Below are 7974 nucleotides of genomic sequence, written 5' to 3' on the forward strand. Positions count from 1 at the left end.
AAGTTACCTATTAGGCTGGGTCACATTAATTTTCAACCTCTTTCTAGACATTTTTTTTAGCAACAACAGTATGTTGTTTTCTTTATACATCCCTAATGTGAATATAGATCAAAAATATATTTTATTCATTTGGGGGAAAATAATTGTTTCAGGTGAATAGATTAATAAAAAATCATTCCCCTTTCTCAGAAGGCTTTTGCAATTACAGTTGCATAGGATTCAAACATTGTATGGACAACTTTGCTAGGACAGCTGCATATGTTTTTTTTTAATTTTTTTTAAATTTTCTTATTTTTATATTCAAAGATTCTCATATTGGCAGATGTAACTCCAACAACAAATAAGAAAACATGTTTGTTACTTAGTCGCCATTCAGAAAATGGGGCCATTCCCCCCCCCCGCCTTTTAAAAGTTTTTTTTTTCAATATTTTACTTACTTATTTTTGATAAATAAAAATGTATATATTTAAGGTGCACAACATGTTATTTTTATATATGTCCACATTGTGTAACGATTACCACAATCCAGCTAGCTAACACCCACCCTCCCATAATTACCTTTTTTTGGTGTGTGTGAGAACACAAGAGTTACTGTCCTACCAAATTTCATTCACATTATTATTAACTATAGTTACCATGCTGTACTTTAGGTTTCCAGAATGTTTTTATCTTAATACTGAAAGTTTCTACCTTTAAAAAAATTTTTTTAACGTTTATTTATTTTTGAGACAGAGAGAGACAGAGCATGAATGGGGGAGGGGCAGAGAGAGAGGGAGACACAGAATCGGAAGCAGCCTCCAGGCTCCGAGCCATCAGCCCAGAGCCAGACGCGGGGCTCGAACTCACGGACCTCGAGATTGTGACCTGAGCTGAAGTCGGACGCTTAACCGACTGAGCCACCCAGGCGCCCCTGAAAGTTTATACCCTTGATCAATAGCTTTTCCTACTCTTTTATTTTCCCAAATCCCATCCCCACCTCCAGACTCTGGTAACCACCATTTTACTTTCTGTTTCATATATATATATGAATGAATTTATATATATAAATATAAATATTATATGTATTTATACATAAATATATATACATTATATGTTTATATATAAAAATAATATATAAATACAATATATATTATATAAAATATAAATATATATAAATATGCAATTATATAATTATAATTAATTATAATAAAACTTTCTGTTTATACACATATAAATTATATTTAATTATATTTAATATATTTATTATAATTATATATTTATATATTTTATTATACATTCATATTATATATTATTTTATTATATTTTAATTTATATATATACATATATATATACACACACATTTAATTTACCATGTTTTCTTTATTCATTCATCTGTCTCGCATCCTCTGCTTTCTTCATCTGTCTTGATCTTCAGGAGGATTAGATGCTAAGAATTTTGCAATTATAGTTGTGTCTCATTTGTTGTAAGTTAAAGGATTCATCCCAGGAGTCAGTCCCACATTCTGCCCAAATTCTCCATTTGCTTGTTTATACCCCATACATGATGACATTCTAATGTAGAATGTAGGAACTCCTCCCTTGCCAAGTTCCAATTATATGACAAGCATCATTTGTACTTAAGACACATCTCTGTAAACCAATTTGCAGGAGCCAAAAGGAACGTAATTGTGACAGGGCATTATGAACAAAACTGACTGAGACTAGCAATCATAAAAAATCCAAGTTTCAATTTCACCTTTAAATGCATTTAAACATCTGTTAACATAAAATTTGCATTTAGACCACAACAAATTAATTATTTAAAATTTCTTTGTACTCGGGTATTATACAATGCCTATAAAGTCATGCAACGTCAGATCTTGAGCTAAAAACAAACAAAAAATTAAAAAATTACCTTCTACCTCTAATAAGAATTTGTGGCTGCTAATACATTATGCTTTTCAATCAACTTGTACTAATCTCTCCCTCTCTGTCTCTCTATCTTACACACACACTCATACACACACACACGCACATGCACAAAACCCATAATTGTGTTCCAGTAATTTTCCTATGACTGGGTCTGATACTGAGATTACAGATACTTAATAGAGTCTTCAAATATTTCAGCTATTTAATCTGAGCATTACATGATGAAAATGACTCTGGGTATTTCCTCTCCTAAATAGACTATAGTCATTTAGTGCAGTAGGTAGGTGCTTAGGGAGATACAAAAAGTAATCAAACTGCAATCAAATATAAATTGATTTAGTAATATGGGTAATTTATATGCATACAAACAAAGAATAAACTAGCATAGGTAGTCTGGGGGACATTCAAGGGAGATAGAGATTACTTGTGCTTTCCTGGATCTGATATGATGTGATATGTTGTGATAAAAGAATTTGAGCCTGATTTGAGGGACAGGATTTGAAGGTTTCCTTTAATCCTTAATGACTAAGGTGGAATAATATCATGTTACAATGTTTTTTGTGGTTTCTCCAAAATAGAGACAATTTTATCTTTTTTTTTTTTAATTTTTTTTTTAATGTTTATTTTTGAGACAGAGAGAGACAGAGCATGAACGGGGGAGGGGCAGAGAGAGAGGGAGACACAGAATCAGAAGCAGGCTCCAGGCTCTGAGCCATCAGCCCAGAGCCCGACATGGGGCTCGAACTCACGGACCGTGAGATCGTGACCTGAGCTGAAGTCAGACGCTTAACCGACTGAGCCACCCAGGCGCCCCTAGAGACAATTTTAAACTCCACCTCAAACAGCACATAATGAATAAACCTATTACATTGCTCCCTATTGAATTTTGACTATTTGCTTACACTTTTATCTTTAGCTCCATGAGAACAAATATTATATTGTTTTCATGATTTTTCCTTGTTTTCCAAGCATTCAATTACTTTATTCTTCTGATCAGGTTTTTCCATATTCATGGATTTTCCTTAGCTTCCTAAATATATGTAGTAAAGTCTAAACTTTTAGCCTGTATCACACATGCCCTACATCTGAATACATCCTATGTTTTTAAAATGATCTTCAACAGCTCCCATTCACATGCTTTGGGGGTGCTGAAACTGATGCATGAACTAAGTAATTATTTCAATTCATCTTTTAAACATTTACACCCTAAAACACTAAACATTTTAATATATAATTAATAAAACATATCCCCAAATCATAGTGTACTGTGTAATTATGACAAACTGCATGCATGTGCCCCATTATTAATAGCTAAATTCTGCTATCATTTGCAAAACACACTTTGGTTAATTGGGGGGCCATTTGGCATTCATTGAGAATTCATTGTTACCAGTGATAAAGCTGCAAACTTTGGTAAATAATGTGCAGCATATTATTGACCTCTCCTTTACTCTTGATTTTTGTTTTATTTAATAATTTTCACTATTAGATGATTCAAGTATTTCTTTCTCTAGGCCACATTTTCTCTGAAAATTTTGTTAAGTATATTCTAAATCATTTAATTTGGTACATGAGATACAGAGGTAGTAAGAGATATTCAGTGCCCTGTGGTCAGATTTCAGCATCACAAGAGTTGTGAATATCTGAACAATTAAATTGCTGCAAAGTTAAGCCTTCTTAGACTCTTCACTTTGTTTAAAAAAAAATTAGCCTTACATGACTTTTACGTAGCCTGAAACAGAATTACTGGACACAACCATATTTAAAAATGGCACTATCTATAACCAATGGCACATATCTATAACCAAGATACATGTCCAAAGCCCAGACAAATCTGACAATTCTTTCACTGACTGACAACAGTCTCTTTTTTTATTTCAAGCAGTTTGTGTTGAATTTCTGGGCTTTATTCCTAGAACGTGGTGATCGAAATTGATTTTTATCTTTGATAACTCAGGACTGTGTGTGTGTGTGTGTGTGTGTGTGTGTGTTTGTATGTGTGTGTTTAACTTTACTTTCCAGGATACTCCTGTTGACAATTGTGTTTTACTGTACATATCTGCAAGATGAAAGGATAGTATTTGGGGTTAAATTTATGCTTTTCTCAGGCAAACTCTGGAGTCTTTATTTCTTGCTTCCTCAATAAAATCCATAGTGTCACCTTGTTTTCTTCTTATTTTTGTCTTTCTTATTAGAGTAGATTACTGAAAGGAAAAAATAAAATATTATGTATATAGTAGAATTCTAAGTTCCAGTTATAAGTTATCTGTTAAATTACAGCACTAGGAAGAAAAGGTGAGGCAATGGCTTCTCCAAAACTATTGTGAAATGCATGGCTACATGAATATTGTTGAATGAATATTCCTCAAAAATGACATCTAATCATTTTGACAAGGCTGTCATAGGGGGAATAATAAAATATTACAAAGGTTTTTCCTGAAGCAAAAATATCCAGGCAGATCTTAAACTATGTATGAAGAGAAAATTGCAATTTCTTATTCAAGGGGACATCAAATCCTGTTCAAACCTTTCCAGCATTTAAGTTAAAACTTTAGTAAACTTTATCATTATTGCTTTTTTCAAAAAAAATGAATTACCAACAAAATTGCAAGGGAAAAATGATAATACCAAGCTTTTACACAGGAAAACTCTCTGACATATTTTATTTTGGCAATCTATGAAAGAAAAATAAAGTATGCTACTTTGCAAAATGTGAACAGGAAAAAAAGCCGTATGCATTAACATGATGGCATTTTCACAAATTGCTAACAATTTTTTTTTAGCAATCCTCAGCAAGATATTAGAAGTGGCTAAAATAATACCGGCAAGCAAGTGCTGAAATAAAGTTAAACATTTTTGAAGACTGTTAGTGTTCTTCCACTAAGTATTCTGAGTCAATCCCTCTGCATCCATCTATTTACTGTTATTAACAGAGTTGGATGACATTTGAAACAAAGCAGAAACATGTAACAGCAAGGCACTAAAAATATATGTACCTTTTCATTTCAAAAGAAGTTATGTTGGATTTGTATGATGGTATTTGGAAAGTGGGTGATGGGCATTGAGGGCACCTGTTGCGATGAGCACTGGGTGTTGTACGGAAACCAATTTGACAATAAATTTCATATTAAAAAAATGGAAAAAATAGTTTTATTTATACATTTTATCAAACAACTCCATAATCCAAACAAAATCTGAATACACATTAGTTTTGATATATCCTACATCAAGTTTTTATATTTTCATTTTTTGTTTTTACCCACAAAGGACTTTTGAGTTTTCTGAACCAATAGAATCAAACATTTTAATAATTTGTTATACTTAATGATTTCTTGGTCTCCTATTATAATCTCTAAATAAGTTCATACTATCCTCCATAAGAGCCATAATAATGTATTCATTTTTTTTTCAAATTGGTAGTGTATTGTGTAAAATATACAAAAATTATTAGAATTAGTGGTGTTTCTCCTAAATGTTTTCTTGGCAACCTTGAAATGCCAAGAAGCCATTATTAAAGTTAAAATCACATAAGACAAAAGTTATATATATATAAGTATATATATGTATGTATGTTATATATACATATATATGTATATATTATATATGTATATATTATATATATTATATTATATTGTATTATATGTATATATGTATATGTATATATACATTATATTATATGTATATATGTATATGTATATGTATATGTATGTATATATACATACATATACATATATACATATATATGTATATATATTATATATGTATATATTATATATATATGTATATATTATATATATATACACACACACACACATTTATATATTTAAGATCTATTTTAACATCAACAAAATTTTTACATATTATAAGTTGAGTAACTAATATTTATTACATTATATCTACTGATTAACAATATTTTATGGGAGAAATACCAAGATACATTTTTTTTTTCTTTAAAAAAAATCCTTATCAGATCACTTAGGATATATCGTTTGGTATTATTTTTAGAATGTCAAGTGACTGTAATTGTGGTTTCAAAACTATAAAAGTCTTGAATGTCTATGAGGTTTATAGTGAATTTAAAAAGGACTAAAAGAAAATGTAATTATATACTGAAGGTTACAAAATTGTATCAACTTTAATGAGGAGTATGTTGCTAAATGTTCTTGTGTTCCTTTAATTATACAAAGTTTAAGAAGGATCTAGACTGGAATTACAGAAACAGTTTTCCATATCCATATGTAAGAAAACATAAGAGATAAGGACTGTGCTAGTTACCTGTCGTTTGCCTCTCCAAATCCACTTTCCATTCTTCTCCATCCTGTGTGCCCTGGCAGGCTTCCCTGCACCAAAGGTGTCTTGTGCTCTCGAATTGAGATGTGTTTGGCCAGTGGGGAGCAAAAGCAGAAAATCAGAGGTTGGGAGAGAGTAAGGATGGCATATTTATTTCTTCATTCTTTATGATTGAAAACACTGCCTTCTTTTAGACCTCAGAGAGTAAGAAGTAGGATTTATTAATGTTTTCAGTGACAAATGAAAATAAAACCTCTCAGCTCAATACAGTGGCTCAAGGGAAACACAAGATTAAAAGAGTGGCCCTTCCTTCTTTTTTCTGGATGGCTTCAAAATATTAACCAGTGACTTGAGAGAAGGACTGGGTGGAGAAAACATGTTACGCCAGGTTTGAGAGTAATGTCTTGGAAATAATTTTGGATATTTTGGCACATGAAATTGTTTGAAAGTAGAAAGAACCCTACTGAAATGGTGAGAGAAATCTATGGCCAAGATATCTCCAGTTTGGACTCAAAAAGCCTTAACTGAATGTAACAGAACACGAATTTATTTCTTCCTTACATATTCAGGAAGGGATTTGCAAATGATTACGAACTCCAAGTGCAAATTTCACAACACCTAATTAAGAAATGACCACGAGAGGTAAATGAAGAACTTCTCATAATACAGTCAAAAATCCAAAGGATTACCCTTACTACCACAGCAGATGTATAAATTAATGAAGAATCATTCCCCTTTCTCAGGGAAGGCCTTTGCAATGATGGTTGCATAGGATTCAAACATTGTATGTACAACATTGTTAGGACAGCTGCATACTATATCTTCTCATTCTGTTACTGAGAATTTTAAAAACCTTATTGATGTTACTTTATTTGAGCTCCATCATTGTGTGTAGGGAGCTAATAAGACGCCTCTCTGTCTTCTCTTTCACTCATCTCTGTCAGTCTAAGAGTAGCTAAATCTAAGCATGATAAAAAGATCACCAGGAATCTTGAATTTTAAGCTGAATTCAGGAATTGGGTGGGACTTTGGTTTAACTCCCTGAAAAGGAAATGATTGTGCTTTGGCCCAAAATTGCCTTTCACAGTGGACAGGAAAATAGCCCACTCCAACCTACTCTAGCCATCCTGTGTCACCTACATACAGGGGAAAAGACTTAGAAGAACTTTTTTTTTTAAGTTTTTTTCATTTATTTTGAAAGAGAGATCAAGGAAGGAGCAGAGACAGAGGGAGAGAGAGAGAATCCCAAGCAGGCTGTGCACTGTCAGCACAGACCTTGATGCAGGTTGTGAATTCACAAACTGTGAGGTCATGACCTGAGCTGAAGTCAGACAATCACCTACTGAGCATCCCTCAGAAGAACTTTTGAAGTTCCTAGTCCAGAGGCCCAGGCTCATGAAAAGACAAAGAGATAATCATAGGACTATAGAAGATTTCCCTCCTCTCATATTTTAACATGTTATTACTAATGGCTTTTTTTACAGCACTTCCTTCTACCCAGTACATCATGTCCAGCTGTCAAGAAAGTATTACAAGGCATACCAAAAGACAATAAACATAATTTGAAGAGACAGAGTAAACATCAGAAATAGACATGGCTGGTATATTGGAGGGATCAGACTGCTAAAAACAACAATAGTTACTATACTAACAGCTCTAACGCAGAAGTAGATAGCATGCAAGATCACATGGGCAATGTAAGTACGGAGATATAAATCCTAAGAAAGAGCCAAGAGAAACCCTAGAGATCAAAAACTGTAGCAGAAAAAAGAA

The 7974-nt window shown here is 32.5% G+C and overlaps 1 long non-coding RNA gene across 1 annotated transcript; it reads right to left on the minus strand.

The window, feature by feature from the left end:
• Positions 1-3765: 3765 nt before the first annotated feature.
• Positions 3766-6654, minus strand: LOC122230510. The gene is made up of 2 exons (XR_006207500.1): positions 6187-6654; positions 3766-4115 (listed from the first exon to the last, which is right to left on the minus strand). It is a non-coding gene; the product is annotated as an uncharacterized LOC122230510 (long non-coding RNA).
• Positions 6655-7974: the final 1320 nt, after the last annotated feature.

Source organism: Panthera tigris, chromosome C2, assembly GCF_018350195.1.
Source record: "Panthera tigris isolate Pti1 chromosome C2, P.tigris_Pti1_mat1.1, whole genome shotgun sequence".
Taxonomy (NCBI): Eukaryota; Metazoa; Chordata; class Mammalia; order Carnivora; family Felidae; genus Panthera; species Panthera tigris.